This window comes from Anastrepha ludens, chromosome X (assembly GCF_028408465.1).
Source record: "Anastrepha ludens isolate Willacy chromosome X, idAnaLude1.1, whole genome shotgun sequence".
Classification (NCBI taxonomy): Eukaryota; Metazoa; Arthropoda; class Insecta; order Diptera; family Tephritidae; genus Anastrepha; species Anastrepha ludens.
In genome coordinates, this window is record NC_071503.1 from 11152844 (window position 1) to 11170508 (window position 17665).

Genomic DNA, 17665 nt, shown 5'->3' on the forward strand with positions numbered 1-17665 from the left:
AGCTCATGGTGAGCTTTAGCTTCATCCACAATCCTCTTCCAATCTGCACGGTTCATATCAACAGATCTCCAGCTCTTAACTCGAAGCTTTTTCAGGTCGGCTATTGCTTGGTCAAGCCAGGATAACTTTGGACGTCCTCGCGCTCGGGTCATTAGACAATTCGTTGATGAAAAAGATTTTTGGGCTCGGCTGTCTTCCATGCGCACAGTGTGCCCTAACCATCGAAGCCTTTGGGATTTAATGTATTGCACGACGTCTTCTCCCTGGCATAAGTTTAGGAACTCATCGTTGTAGCGTATTCTGTACTTCCATCGTTGCAGCGCATGGGGCCAAACATCCTTCGGAGTACTTTTCGTTCGAAAACTCTTAAGCTACTTTCGTCTTTGCTTGTCAATGTCCAGCACTCGCAGCCGTAGGACAGGACCGGTAGTATTATTGACTGGCAGAGACGGAGTTTACATTCACGTGTGAGCAGTTTGGACTCCAGCAATTTTGTGTGGGCGTAATATGCTTTGTTTGCTGCCATTATTACGGCTTGTATTGTGTCGTAACAACTGTTGTCATTTTTTATTAACACTCCCTCATATTTGAAGTGTTGAACACCTTCAAAGGTTAATGTCTTATACCCTTCAGAGAATTTTGTAATATAATTACTTCCTCGCACTCTTGTCTTTGACAGTCCTTTTTGTTAATTATTATTTTACAATTTTCAACTTTCAACATGTGTTTCAAAATTGTTTTCAATAATAAGATTTTTTGTATTATAGTAATGTGGTTGTAATATAGTAATCCGATTTAATTATAATAAAACCTTTTTGTTTTTCATAATTACAATGCATTTCATTTTTAAAGATTTGTCTAATACTTTCGTCTTGATATGGTTCCAAGTTCTTTAAATGGTCTTTTCTATGATATAAGTTATCGTTTAGTAGTATTACATTTTTGTTAGTTATATTTAATTGGTAGTGGTTCTTATTTGGTATAGGTTCGATATGGGTATCGAAATATAATTGTTTGTCAAGGTTAGGGATTGTACAATACATTCGTTGTATGAAGCAAGTATCACTTTTATATTTCTCATTTCTGTAATGGTAATATCGAACTGATTGATTTCTTCAATAGTTAGGATATCTCTTGTTAGAATTCCCAATTTCCAAATCTTTGAACAATGAAGTTAATATCTCTTTTGACGAGTCCAATTAAGTTCCGATTCTCTAATTTAGTAAGTCGTTATTGGCATTCCTTGAATTATACAGTAATTTTGTTCTGTGAGATGGTAATATTTTCCATTTGTCTGTCGAATTACGTATTTATCGTGATCTGAGCGTTAGAATTTATAATTCCATTATGTACATTTTTCTCAGAGAGTGATAGTCTATCTTCAATTTCTTGTCTATCAGTTATCATCCACATATTTCAAACCTGTTCCTAAAAGGTTGATTAGTCACACCCTTAAGTGGTGCTATAGCCGTTTACGCGATATTGACCGAGTTTAGCAAAGCGCACCAGTCGTTTCTTTCTCGTGCTAACCGGCGCCAGTTGGACACACCAAGTGAAGCCAAGTCCTTCTCCACCTGATCTTTCCAACGCAGAGGAGGCCTTCCTCTTCCTCTGCTACCACCAGCTGGTACCGCATCAAATACTTTTGTATCCATTCGCACCCATGACCCAGCCAACGTAGACGCTGGATCTTTATTCGCTGCGTTATGTCAATGTTGTCGCCGTTGCCAACGCGCAAAGGTCCAAAAATCTTACGCAGAATCTTTCTCTCAAACACTCCAAGCGTCGCTTCATCGGATGTTGTCATCGTCCAAGCTTCTGCGCCATACGTTAGAACGGGCATGATGAGAGTCTTAGCTGACATTGTTATCGGTGTTAATGCTGGTTCCTAAATACACGAAGTCTTTTAAAACCTCGAAATTATAACTGTCAACAGTGACGTGGGTGTCGATACGCGAGTGCGCTGACTGTTTGTTTGAAGGCAGGAGATACTTCGCTTTGTCCTCGTTCACCACCTGACCTATTCGCTTTGTTTCTTTATCAAGTTTGGAAAAGGCAGAACTAATAGCGCGGTTTTTAAGGCCGATGATATCAATATCATCGGCAAACGCCAACAATTGTACGCTCTTATAAAATATTGAGATTAAGTTCTGTGGCTCGTACGATGCTCTCCAACATCAGGTTAAAGAAGTTACACCACAGCGAGTCACCTTGTCTGAAACCTCGTTTGGTATCAAACGGATCGGAGAGGTCCTTCCCCATTCTTACGGCCCTGCTGGTGTTGAGCAACGTCATCTTCCAAATTCAGACATCGCGGCATACAGGTAACTCCTTTCCATACTGTCGAGTGCAGCTTTAAAATCGGCGAACATATGGTGTGTGTCGATTCTCCTTTCATGGGTATTTTCCAAGATTTGGCGTATTGTAAATATTTGGGCGATGGTAGACTTTCCAGGTCTAAAGCCACACTGATAAGGTCCAATCAGTTGGTTGCCGGTGGGCTTCAGCCTTTTACACAATACGCTCGCTAGAACCTTATAGAACCTTTACAAGTCTAATCCCGCGGTAATTGTCACAGATTGCAGGATCGCCCTTCTTATGAATGATGCATGCACCTTATTAGCTCCTCACCGCCATGTTTGAATAGCAAAGCCGACAGTCCGTCGGCGCCCGCGGCTTTGTTGTTCTTTAGCCAAGTTATCGCTTTTCTAACCTCGTCATGGTCGGGTAGCGGAACGTCAATTCCGTGGTCGACGATTGGGGTATCGGGATCTTCTCATACTCTGTGACATGTGCAGCTATCACTGTTTAACAGGTTCGAGAAGTGTTCCCTCCATAATATAAGATTGCTCTGCATGTCACTCACCAGTTCGCCGCCTTTCTTCTTACAGGAAAACGCTCCGGTCTTAAAACCTTCTGTAAGCCGCCGAACTTTCTGGTTGAATTTTCGGGCGTTGTTCCTGTTGGCCAGCATCTCAAGCTCCTCGCACTTATGTATTTCGGCCTCTCGTTTCTTCTTTCGGATAATACGCCTCTTTTCCTTTTTGAATTCTCTGTAGCGATCCCATATGGCTCGCGTTGCGCCCGATCGCAGCGTGGCTCTATAGGCAGCATCTTTTCTTTCGACAGCAACATTACATTCCTCGTCGTGCCAACTATTTTTTCGGGCTCGCCGGAATCCGATTTCTTCTTAGGAACGAGAAATGTTGCTCCATTTCGCGTGCATGCCAGTTTGTTGGGCAGTACTCACTGGGAGTAGAAGTGAGAGTCCAGTGGCGAATCTTTTGGATGTCTGTTGTGATAGCAGGTCTTCGATGTCGACCATTGTCTGCGTAGGTAGATGGACGTTCTTTGCTGCACAAAGGTGAGAGCGTATTTTGGCTGCAACAAGGTAATGATCCCAGTTGATGTTGGGTCCTTGGATCGTACGTACATCTAATACACTAAAAGCGTGTCTCCCATCTTTCACAACATGATCGATCTGCTTTGGCGTTTTTCGATCAGGGGACAGCGAGGTAGCTTGTTGTGTCTTTTTATGCTGGAATCTGGTGCTGCAGACTACCAGCCTCTGTCCGTCACCGGATGCCCACCCTGCCGTTGAAGCACGATTTTTATGTCGTGGCGGGGGCAGCGCTCATAGGAACGTTCGAAGCGTTCATAGAAGGAGTCTTTGGTCGCATCGTCCTTCTCTTCCGTCGGGGCGTGGGTGAAAATTAGCGAGATGTTAATAAAACGGGCTTTGAAGCGGATGGTTGAGAGTCGTTCGTCCGCCGGAGTGAACGACAGTACTTGGCGACGAAGTCTCTCTCCCACAACAAATCCGACACCGAATTTGCGCTCCTTTACATGGCGGCTGTATTAGACGTCACAAGGTTCTACGCCCTTCTTGCCTTGTCCCGTCCATCGCATATCTTGAATGGCAGTGATGTCAGCCTTTACTCTCACGAGGACATCAACCAGCCGGACAGGGACACCTTCTCCATTAAGGGGTTATATACCTTGTGGTCCGGTGAAATTAGCGAAAGTTGGGTTTTTTTTAAAGATATGTAGCAATAATTTTATTGTATAAAAGTTTTTATTATTGGATATTACAATGTTTAAAGAAAAAAAAAAGGCTTTGTTTGTGTAAAAATATTTAAAAATGGCGGAGTTATGGCGTTTTCCCCCAAGACCCTTTTTTTGGAAGAGGCTTGCGGTGGACGCGATTCAAGTCCACCAAGTCAACTGAAATCAAAAAATCGAAAAGATTTCATTAGTAAAGGGTTATATCTTCTTAGTGAACGATCAATATATTAAATATTTTGATTTTTGTGCAAATAGGAACATGTTTTTAAAAAACTCCACTTCTACAGTCCTAAAATTGGCATTAAAAAATTCATATCTGCAAAATAAAAATTTATACATAAAAAGTTGATCGTTCACTAAGAGGCGACATCAATTACGAACAATTTAAAAAAAAAGTTATAAAAATCGGTGGAATACTTTTTTTGCAATCGCGTCCACCGCAAAAGCATTTTTGGAAAAACACGTTTTTGAGATAATCGCGTTTAAAGTTTCAAGCGCCGCATGAGGCCGTACGCTCAGGACGTGACGACGCACAATTTAAAACGCTGTAACTTTCGATCTATTGCTCAGATCTCTATGAAATTTTTGGAAAATGTTCTCAAGGGATTGTACTTTACGATAAAGAAATAAAATTTGTTTTGATTTTTTTGAAAAACACAAGGTATATAACCCCTTAAGGGACCGGACATTCCAGGTGCATGCCCTCAAATCGTAATCCTTATTTCGTTTGCAGGGGCCGTCATCAGTATAGGGAGGTCTCATCCGAGGCTTTTTTAATCTTTTCATTGGGGGGATTTTTACGTGGCGGGTCCCAAACCCAGCGCACAACCAGCTATCCTGGAATGCTTCGCCTTCTCACGTTAGCTCACTCCCAAACGAGTGCTCGGAAGCTACCCAGAGGATACGTGCGCTAATCCCGGACGTTGTGAGCTGCTTGCGCCATATGCAGAAGAATAGTCCTAGCCACTCCCAAGTGAATAGCGATTAATAACTTTTCCCACTTGCGTGGACTTCTACATATGGAACTATCCTCCAATATCGGGGATTACTCCAAGATGTTTTATTTCTTGGGATAGCTGGATTGTGACTCCATTTAGCTTAGGTAGAACGAGTCCATATAGCTTCCTTGTTCTGGTGAAGAGGCTAAAGCCAGTTTTAGTGGGGTTTGCCGATAGCCCACTCCACAGCGCCAAGTGTCAATCATATCCAGAGTTTTCCGCACTTTCCTACAGATATTCATAAGCGAAGGGCCTGTTACCAAACCGGCAATGTCGTCCGCAAATGCTTGTGCGGAGATTTCCGAATCGTTCAAGGTGGTGAGCAGAGGCAATGGAGATAGCACACCGCCGTAGGGGCAACCTCTATTAACTCCGGATGACACCAGCAGACCTTCCTCTGCTCGCAACGTGACGATTCTTTGGGCCACCATCAAACGAATCCAATTCCCTAGCACTCGGTCTACGCCATGGCTACTAGCAGAGCTGCACATACTATTAAAAGTGGCATTATCAAACGCCCCCTCTATGTCTAAAAAGATGCCCATAGCGTAGTCCCTCCTGTCCATGGCCAGCTCTACCCTAGCAACAAGGTTTTGCAGTGCCGACTGGCAGGATTTTCCACTTTGATAGACATGCTGAAATGAAGAAAGAGGGTGAGCCTTCAGCGACTTCTGACGTATGCGCAACTCCATCAGTCGTTCGAGACTTTAAAGCTTTTGGGGCCAGTGTAGTCATCTCTTCTAGCCTTAGGGATGACGGAGGGTCGCCATCCTCCAAGATATATAGGTCAGTTCCAGGCATGCAGTGAAGATATTCTTCAAGACTGCAGTTCCGGACTCTTCGCGTTTTTTCAACATGGCAGGATATATTTCATCTGGTCCGGGCGACTTGTAAAAATGTAAAATAATAATAAGTCAAAAACATAATATAAACTACTACTAATCGACACAAAAATTTAACTACTCCTTAATACTTGTTAATAAACCAAAAAAAAAACCATTTAAACTTTTTCGAACATTTAAAAGTTAAAAACAGTAACTGTTCCTAAATTAAATTACATAAGAAGGTGCAGTTAAAATGGTAAAGTGGAAACAAAGAAGAAAAAATAAACAATAAATAAAATAAAAAAACAGTAAAAACTTTGTATGGTATGTTTTTACGGAATTTCCCAATCAAATAAATAATCATAATTTTACCAAATTAAAAAAAAATTATAATAATAGATTTTAATAACAAATTTATTAATATAAATAAATTATAACAAATTTGTATTGAAATGCACATATAGATTTATAATTGTAACTACTCTTGCCCGAACAAATTACAAATTGCAATCAAATCTTGGCTTCCACCTATTATAAAAGCCTTAATCAACGCCAATACCAATACATATGTACATACCTTTGTATATACATACATTGTATAAACACTGTATTGGAGTTTGGAATTAAATGCAAACATAAAAATAACAAAAAAAAAAACCAAGCAATAAAAACAAAGCATAGAAGTGAAAACAGCTAATGGAAAAAAATAAAGTAAAAACCAAAACACTGAAGTAAATTGTGTAAACATCATATAAAAGCAATACACATATATCAAGTCAGTCCATAAGTTTGTGCCTTTTTTAAAGGTGGTTTTAAAATTAATAAAAAGATGTTTAAAGTATTTATTAATCAATAATATATTTTCCCTCATTATTTACAATGTCAAAAAATTTGTTGTCCTTGGAGCCAAAATACGCTTCGATGTCCCTTTTTATAGCTTCTTTTAAGGAGTAGTTCTTGTTACTCATACAGGATTGAATTCCACGGAAAAGGTGATAATCACAAGGTGCAATATCCGGAGAGTGTGGTGGATGCGGCATAAGCTCCCATCCGAGCTCGTTCAGCTTGCCTAATGTTTGCCTTGCGGTATGAGGTCTTGCGTTGTCGTGGTGAAACAAAACTTTGAGTATATTCACAAAAGACGGTCAATTTTCGTTAAGTGCCTCATTCAGGTTTGATAGCTGATGGGAATAATAATCAGTATTTATCGTCTGGTTTGGTTCCAGAAGTTCATAATAAACAATACCGGCCATATCCCACCAAATAGACAGGATCATCTTCTTGGGGTCGGTTCTGGTGTTTCACGTTTGTCTAACCATTGGCGTTTGCGAGCAGGATTATTGTAAAGGACCCATTTTTCATCACCAGTAACGATACGGTTCAAAAAACTTTCATTTTCAAGCCGGAGCAGCAGCTGAGAACACACATTCACTCTCTGCAGAAGGTTGGCGACAGAAAGTCTATGCGGAACCCATTATCCCAGCTTTGAAACCCCTCCCAACTGAACCAGATGCCTATGAACTGTTCCATGAGATGAATTTAACCCCTGAGCCATCATATCGACTGTCAAATTTGGCTCAGCTTTCACGAGTTCGAGCAAGGCGTCATAGTTAAAGATTTCAGGACGACCAGCGCGCGGGGCATCCTCCGCGTCGCAGTTACCACTTCGGAATTTTCAAAACCACTTTGCGCAGTCCTTACACTCACGGTATCCTCTCCGTGAACAGTGTTTATTTCTGCAGCAACAGTTGTTGCATTTTTACCACTTTTATAAAAAAAATACAAAACATGCCTCTTATACGCGTTCGAAGATTCCATTTTATTTTTTAACAACACGTTTTTAACTATCCGCGATTAAAGTCACTTGTTGAATGCACAATATATCAAAGAAAATATAAATAGTTCCGTTATATTCCGCGAATAATTTTTTGTATGCAAAAATCGTACAAAAGTGAAATTATGGGTAAAATACGCACGAACTTATGGACTGACCTGATATTAAAAATAAAAAAAAAAATATTTGTTTGGGAATGTTTATTACATTGCTATTAAAAGAAATTCATTAAATTAATACATGTAAACTAAAGGTCTCAAAGGAAGATCCACCTATAACATGTAAGAAATAACTTTCCGCCTTAAATGTCAAACATACAACATCCGGTTTAGTACTTAAAGTAAACTAAGCAAAACAACAATTTTAATAAAGACATTTTTTGAAGTTGTGCAGAATTAAAAAGAAAATTTGAATAAATATACCCGTATAGTATGATATATATATATGCATATAAAGCTGTACCTATATGCATCGGTATTGAAGGAGTAGCGGTGGCTTGACGTTCCCAGCTGGTTTAATTAACAAACATTCCAGTGAATACTCAGAACAACATCTACAATAAATAAGAAAATAAAATATACATACATATAACGTTATGTTCAAAATTTAAAACTCATATGTTCTAAACTCAGAACTAGTTAAGGAATAATTTCATTCACAAATAATAAATAAAAATAGTTAAGTAAATTCTAAGTATAATTATGCAGGGCTGAACAAATCCAAACATATGTATGTATTTTAAGAAAAACAAAAGATAAACATATGTATTTTAGGATAACAAGAGATAAACATATGTTAAGAATAACAAGAGATAAACGTGTTTTTCCTAAACAGCAAACAAGGAAACAAATATACTAAAACAGATGAGGTATAAGTATAAATACGACTGTCAAATATGTTGGCAGTCAGTCCAGTATTAACATGGTGTTAAGAACTACCCTAAAATTAAATTCATAAAAATAAATTTTTATATATTCCAAAGACAAGCAAGTAACTATCTTCCAAGTCTTTAACTAACTCAAGACCGCTGAAACTATGAAAACTCCAAAATTCATAACTCAAAAGTTCTTGGTTCAGAACTCAGAACTCAAAAATTCAAAACTCAGGATTCAAAAACTCAAAACTGAAAGTTCCAAAAACTAAGAATTCAAAACTCAGGACCCAAAAACTCGAAATTAAAAACCGAAAATTCAAAAACTCAAAAGTCCAATAAAGGGTTCGGACTTCAAACTCAAAACTTGTTAATAATGTACTAATTGTATTCTATATATAAATTAACTTAATTTAAATTGTTTTGTATTTACGCTATTTAATGTTCAATTTCACGTAGGCCCGCCTGCATATTGAGGACATTCATTGATGTAGACGTTGATTAAGTAGTCACTACTCACCGTTCCAAATACAACCCTACCTGGGAGCTAAAAGAGCAACGGGACTCACTCTTGCGCGTTGATTATGTCCAGTCAGAAAACTAAAAGCATATATGACTAGATGCGACACTATTTTTTTCGTGAGAGCGGTATCAAAATGTGCAACTTTTACAACATTTCTCAGTAATGGCACACGTGTAAAAACATGCATTGGGTATTTTTGAAACAAAAATTTTGAGTTTTGCAGTTTTCACACCACTTCCAGCAGGCATGCTTTCATCTGATCACATTTTGCGTAAGAGCTGGTGTATGCACCTTACTAGCTCCTCGCCGCCATGTTTGAATAGCTCAGCCGGCAGTCTATCGGCGTCCTCGATTTTGTTGTTCTTTAGCCGCGTTATCGCTATTCTCACTTCGTCATGGTCGGGGAGCGGAACGACAGATCCGTCGTCAACAATTGGGCCCGCTACCCCTTCTTGACATCTTCACATTCTCTGTCATATACTCCCTCCATATTTTAAGCATGGTATGGTGTCTCCAAATCGCCGTCTTTGTTCTTACTGGAAAACGCATCGGTCTTGAAACTTTCTGTAAGCCGCCGAACTTTCTGATAGAATTTTCGGGTGTTGTTCCCATTGGCCAGCATCTCAATCTTCTCACACTAATGTATCTCGATCTCTCGTTTCTTCTTTCTGATAATACGTCTTTCTGCGTTGTTTAGCTCTCGGTAGCGATCCCCCATAACTCGCGATGCGCCCAATCGCAGCGTGGCTCTATAGGCAGCATCCTGTCATAATTACTACAACATAAAAAAGGTCTAATATTTTTCATTGACAGGTTGAATCTAATTCTGCCTGAAAAATTACCTCTGCCTCTGTTGGGTGAAATAAAATTCAGATGTAATGCCTTCATCTCTTAAAAATAACCAGGCTTGGGCAAAACCTTCATTTGACCAAAATCCCCACAAACGTTTTGAGCTACTTATGTTCAAAAGCCAACCCTTAATGTAAATAAAAGAAGAAGTCATGTCAGGCCCATGATCATCTTCTATTCTAATGGTTCTCAAAACTGCGTCAGCCTCGTCTAAAAATTTTATTTGATCTGCTGTTGATTAAAATACTTTGTTGGCAAAATAGGATCCAAACTAGAGCTGTAAATGTGTCCAAAAGTTTATTTACAAACAATATATATTCCGCGGTGTTGAAAATTGTTTACAAGAGACAAAGCGAATGCGCTGAGGCATACATATGTGGCTAGCATCCCAGAAGCGACTGTATAGCTCATAACCTGGGAAGCTAGCTGACACTCATTTTTGAAAACTATTTGAATAAAAATGTTTGTGCTTCAGAAAGTTTTAGAGCTTGTCACATTGTCACAACTTATTTAACGGGATGCAAAACTGACCTTGTTTTTAGGATTCTCTAAACAATTCCTAGTACATACTCCTTAGAAGGTATGAAAAATTGAAAAAAAAAATATCCCTGCAGCTAGTTGTCAGATACCACCTTCTATTGGTTTCCGCGATTACACTCAGGTCAATCGCATTGTATAACTCATTTAAAGGAATGCTTATGCCGTCCACCACTCGCGGAAGGTCCAGCTCCGAGCCTATCCTTGCACACTAATCGTCTCTTTCACGCCCCTTCACTCCAGAGTGCCCGAGAACCAAACTGCTGTGTTATGTTGTGGGATAAGCGAAAGCGACCTCCTGCTTTCTTTTACACATCTTGAATTGATGCGCGTTGAGGCCAGGCGCTGCTTGACTATCAACAAAAATGGTGAAGTTTGCTGGAGGTAAGTCTATCAGTCTTATCGTTTTTTCTGCTTGTTCTATAGCGTAGAACTCAGTTTGGAAGACGCTGCACCAGACTGGGAGTCTAAATGAGCCATTCAAAGATAATCGTTCGGCGTAAACTTCTGATCCAGTGCCATTGTCCGTTTTTGAGCCGTCAGTACAAAAATGGGGACCACTATCATCTGATACGACTTTGGTCGACCAATCCTACCTGTCGGGTGTTCGTATTTTATACTCTCTTGATCTCTCTGTTGATCTACGGTTTCCAGCTCCATTTTTGGCCAAATGTCCTCTTTCTTTTCCAAGAAGGTTTTGAGTCCAGAATTATTTCAAGGTATTTCCTTCGATAGGGTTAGTGTTACTCCATCTATAGATGGTAACTGAAAACTCGATATCTTATATCTTCTAGTGAACAGAACTAGTTCGGTCTTGGCTGGATTAACCATTCGACCGTTAGAGGTCGCCCACTTGTAGGGCTCCCTTATCGCTAATTACACGAGCCCGCTTATAGTCGAGATAAACATGACAGGGAACATCAGGATGACTACATCGTCCGCGTAAGCAACTATCTTGATCATTTTCTTGTCTCTTTCACAGTAACGGGGAGATAACACCCCCCTGTGGGGTTCCACAGGTAACTGTTTTCCCAGAATAGCTATGCCTAAGTTCGCAGTGATTATTCTGTTAGATAGCATATTGGCTATTCATCGAATAATCTTTTCGATTCGCATCAATATTGTTGAACGCTCCTTCTATATCCAGAAAAGTTGCCATAGTAAATTCCTTATCTTTAACATACTTATTTCTCTATTTTCCCACAACTTCGTGCAGTGCTGCTTCTACAGATTTACCGTTCTGGTATTTAGAGTGCTCTTGATGTGTAGGTCAATCAGCCTTTCTAATGTTTTGAGTAAAACCGAAGAGAGACTAATCGGTCTGAAATCTTTCGCAGGGTTATGGCCCAGTTTCGCTGCTTTGGGAATAAATACCACCTTGATCTTCTCCATATATTTGGGATATACCCTAAAGATAAGGATTCCTTAAAGATCTTAACCAATTATAAATTAATCACTTCTATTGACTGCTGTAACAGCATTGGTATAAACCTCTCTAGTCCTCCTGACTTGTAGGGTTGGAAGGAGCTTACCGCCCAGGTTACCTTAGTCTCACAGATAATCTCCCTTGCATGTTCATCTGGCTGTATTCCAACAGGACTAAAACTTTGTACGTTGCTCGTCCATTCTTGGCATCCAGAGAAGTGTGTTTGCATGAGATATTCAAGTGATTAATGCCCTGTTTCTGTGAAGCTGCCATCCGGTATTTGCAAATCTTGGTTTTCAGGCTTCATTGGGGAGAAATTTTCTAAGTCTTGAGAACTCAGATTGTTCTCCAGTTCTTCACAAAACCTCCTCCAGGAGTCTTCTTTTGCTCTCTTTATTTGCCTCTTATACCATAGGTATTGAAACTATTTCTAGTTTCTCTTTTCAGTAATTTGAGCTCCATGGTTTTGGAAGCCTGTTTACTGAACAAAATCAGTCAACAAATTGACGTTATTTTGGAGACGTATGTTATTTTCTCCTCTTCAGGGGGGGTCTAACTTAGCTATAAGCTTGGAGAACTTTGTCCAATTTGCCTTTCTTGGATTCCTATAGGGAAGTAGTTGTTGTTGTTGTAGCAGCATAAAAATTTCCCATATTTACATACGGGGAATGCTGCTGGAGTGACAGTCCATTGGACCAGGTCTCTGAGTACGTGCGATGGCGATGGTCTTCCTCTTCAAGCGGCAGGTATGCTGATGTAAATAGGAGGGTAGGGCCCCGCTCTGTTCACATACTGCCGTCGTCAGACCTTCGTTGTAAAACTGTGGGAAGAGAAATATGTTAATAAACTTGCCATTACAGTTTTTCCTAACTAAGATGTAACGTCTGATCTTACCTTGAGTGACAGGAATCAATAATGTGTTGTTGGGCTTGTCAAGGCCAGTGAATTTCCTCTGCACAATCAACGGTTTCTGTATTAGAGCCACCCGTGCTCCGTCCTCCTCCATAAAGAGCAGCAAGTCCTACGTTGCCGCCCTACAGTAATGCAAATTAATTTGCACCACCTTCACCGGCTGTTGTTTCATTGTTGCTCTTGTTTGTTTCTACGGTAGGACCACTTTCAGATGCCCTATCTTCTAACTCAATTTACCGTGCAGGTCTTTGAGGGTTTGCTTCGATCGTTGGGTAATGCTTAGCCATAGACTTTTGCCGTTTCCCTTACCCATTGCATGGCCTCTCACTATGGTTTTATCTTTGGGATGCACCTCTTCGTTTGACCTTTTATCAGTGAGAGTATAGTTTCATCCTCTATTAATGGAGGTGGGATCCACATCCTCAGAGTCGTTCGAAATTGTGCATCCTTCAACGGTACCACATCAATTTTGAATCCAGGCCATAGTTCGTCAAGGCCACGAATACAAGCATTAAGAAGCTCAAAGGACTCCTTGTTGCTGATTCTGAGCACGTTGACTCCTTTGTGCCATTTTACACTATCAAACAAGTCTCTGTTTTTATAATCGATAATGGCTACTTGTAGCTCCGGCGGCGAGGTTAAGCTAGAAGATGGCTTCATAGGCGTGTTCTCAGACGTCTGTTTATCATCTGATCTTTGGCGCTTTGACGATGTGCCTGCTGTTTTCCTTGCCAAAGCAGCAGCCTTCGAAGTCGAAGGTCTCAAGTCGAGGGCAGTCCCCGTTTCCGAAGCCTTTGTTCCGACTGAGACCTTCGACTTTGAAGGCTGTTCCAGCTTTTTCAAGGGAGATATAGTCTCGTTCATCTTTTTTATGCTGGGAGTTTCGCGTTCTACTACCGTCGTATTCAAAGCATATTGCTTCTCATACTTCCAAACGTAGTATGCGTGCTTCTTCCTCAACGCAGAAGCAAGCAGCAAATGTAAAATAGACATGAAACTTTGCATAGCAAGCAAGCAACAAACGGCTGAAAATAGCAGAAGATTAAAAAGGAATGTTAGGTGGTACCTTTGTTTAGTTTAACTTATCAAATTAATAATAAATTAAACTAAGAAAATAATGTAATACTTACATGTAATACTTTTAATAATATATAAATATATATATAATTGGCGTTTACACCATTTTTGGGTGTTAGCCCGAGCTTCTCCTCCTACAGCTTTACGCCGACTTAAGTGCGAATGACATCTTGAACGAACGAGTACGTTTACTCACTCGTTCAAATATTTTGTAATACGTTACGATATGAAGGGTATGTTTGCTCATGTCACAATGCAAAAAATGACCTTTTACGTCACAGGTAATAACATCACGTGCGTTAAGATTCGAGCTCTGAACTCCATGGCGGCCAATCTAAGACCTTCATATCATTTTGACGTCGCCAGGTTTAGAGTAAATTTTGTGGAATATACTGGAGCCTTCCCCAGAACTGGAAAAAGAAAACACTGCAGAAAGCTTATATTCTTCTAGTTTTGAGCTCTAACAGTCATAACCTAAACACATTCGTTAAGAGTCGAATAACACAATCGTCTTCCGAAAACCGCTATTTTATTTTTGGCGAATTTGAGTGGCGCCAGCATAGAAAGCAAACACACTTTTGTGTGCAACTGCATGCACGTGCAGATGTATATGTCCACGATTTATTCTATTTGTATTCACTTTCGTTTTTTTCCTCTTTTTTCTTGTTTATTTGCAGTACGAATATCCCACCCGTGCAATATTGTATTCTATTGCCATTGCAAAAAATTAAATACTGTTATTGCTCCACCAAAGTCACCTTCTATGAATTCGCCGGTTAGCGAGACATTATCAGTTCAAAGTGTGTATCAGTTTTTCCAAGTAAACATTAGCACATGTTCACCATAGATTAATATTTTATTCTTTTGCCAACTGAAAAAAAAGCAAATGTACCACAGGCAAATATATTAAACTCATAAACTGATAATGGCAACACAATTTGTATTATTTAATTTGAATGCTTAATCACTTTTTAACTCTTTGTACGTTTACACGTTCACACGTTCAACAAAAAATTTTCGAATCACTTTTGGCACTAAAAATTTGTACCTCTAAAACGAACTATTTAAAGACTTCCTCAGGCTTGAAACACATTGACCTCACATTTTTTTTCTTCCAATATGTGGAGCTCGCATTCTCTTGGTGAATGGTAGTTTGTCTTCGGCGGTGGCTTTCCTTTAATTCTCTGAAAACTACTGGCAAATAAAAGATCGTGTACCACTCAGTATTGATTGTTGTAAGTTTCTCAAGTGGTACAGTTGCAACATGGCCAGATTTTCCGAACAAACAGGCAACGCTTTTCTTTGAGGTGCTTCTTTCGCGAACAACTTTTGTTGGTTTAAGTTCGTCTTAGAACACTGGCGATTGTTGTTTAATTTTCGGCGCATAGATTTAAGATTCGTCATCAACTACAAAGTCATAGACGTGTTTAACCACCGCAGTTGAATTTCTTCAACATTTCTCTACCCCAATGGACACGGGCAACCAACGAAAGCAAATATCCTTGCCTACCAAATGTGCGTCCAATATTCAATATATGACCAGCATGCCTCTATATCACGATATGTCGCAGTCGCATGACGTTCTGGAGTTGTAAACTACCGTTTTTGGACGGCCTTCACAAAATTCATCCTGTCGAGTAATTAAGTCATAAGGTGAACATGTAAACTTAATCCGTTAAGTGTTGGAAATAGAGGAAAGCGAGTGGTGTTGCCATTAATTTTTGACTTTTATTTGAGAATCCAGTGATCGAACTGAGGAATGATTGTGAAAGATTTATATGGATTTTTCGTAACAATGTAATATATTATTTATCTACCATGGGTAAACAAAATAGAATGTATTCGAAATTTTCAATTGTTCAAAATGTCGATGACGTAACTTTGTAATAAGTAAACTCGTGCTTTTGTTTGCATCTTAGTGTATGCTTCTACACGCTCTTAACACACAGCAGCTAAAACAATCACGTTAGGTTAGGTTAGCCTGGTTGGTATTAAGCCACGCATAGACCTTTTGGTCCCTAGAGATACCAGATGGAGACCGACTTCTATGAATACTGAAAGTAAACGTCCTGTAGGATGTCAACGCTTTTGGTGAATCAAAGCAGAGCAGGGAGATTCGCTCTTGAGACTTCCTCCAGACCTTCAAACAGTGGGGCTTCCTGGCATTTTAATCGCGTTTTTTATTAGGCCGGGCAAACGCACAGAAGGTGTTCTAAAGTTTCCTCAAGATACTCTCTGCATTTGTCCGTGTTGGCAGTTCCTATCTTGTACGCATGTGCAGCCAACAGATTATGACCTGTCAGCATACCTAAGACAGTTCTGCAGTCTTTTCGCGAGAGAGTAAGTACGAATTGAGTAAGTTTTAAGTCGTTAGTTCTACACATAACTTTTGCTGTTTTGCATGTGGTCAGATTAGTCTACCTAGCTTCCACCCGCTTTTTCATGTAGTCGTCCATTTCGTTGTATATAGTATTTAGCGGTTTTGGTATGTCGTTCTCTTGTTCAAATGGTAGACTTTTTTCTATCTCATCTACTATTGCGTTTCCCATAATGCCTTTGTGACCAGGTACGCAATAGATATACAGACTTTTGTTTGGGGCCACCCTTTCTATGGCCTCCCTGCTTCGTTGAACATGTTTGGACTTAATACAATATGAGCTTATTGCTTTTATTGCTTTACTGTCCACTTATATATTAATTATTGAGTTCGTTCTTGTTCTTGTGTAGGCTAGCTCTGCGACTTTCCCAATAACAAAAACTTCCGCTTGGAAAATACTGCTCTGGTCTAGTTTTGGTCTGGTTTTGATCAGTAAATGCCGCCACCCACTCCATCTATAGTTTTAAAGCCATCTGTGTAGATTTGAAAAGTTCTATGGCCTAGTTTCATGCCTTTGTGCCATCCCTTCTCTTTCATTGTAGTGCGAAACCTTCTCTCCCAATTAAAGTATGGAGCATGTAATCTGTGCAACCTGAACTCCACTTTCCTATTGAGATGTGTCCGAAGGCTCTACAGGTGAATACTCCAGCAGCCATTAACCTCCCCGCGGATTTCGCTGCCAGATTTTCCGCCATAAGGTCAATAGGCATGCATAGGCATGAATATCATTTCCAGCGCAACCGTTCGAGTGGTTTTCGTCGCTCTTGTTATGCACAGAGCAGCGAGTCGCTGAATCCTTTCTAGTGGCATTAAGTATGTCAGTTTTCTTGTCGCAGTCCCCCATACTAAGGCCCCATACAGCAATATCTGTCTAACTAGCGCCGTCTAGCACCAATGCATCAGAGAGGGTGATAGAACCTAAGTAGCGCCCCGCATGCTTTTACATGCGTAAAGCGCATTACTGACCTTTTTCACCCTTTCCTCAGCATTGTCCTTTCACTGCAATTTACTGTCCAGTATTACTCCGAGGTACCTCACAAGATCTTTGAGAAGTAGTTCGTTGTTGCTAGCTTCGGGAGGTGCCACGCCGGGCCCTTATACTTCCTGGTAAAAAGTATCATGTCCGTTGTTTTCGCGATTGATGCGCGAGATGTTCAGTGGTGTAAAGTTTGTTGTTCATCATATTACAGATGGGGTCCAGGTACTTTCCCGTACCTACCTACTATAGCTATGTCATCTGCGTACGCCACTAGTTTTGGTGCCCCTTCGTCCAATTTCTTGAGTAGTTCCTTTGCTACAAGTAATCATAATAACGGCCCGACCTTGCGGAGTACCTCTGCGTGGATATTTGGTAACGCTCATATCGTTCCAC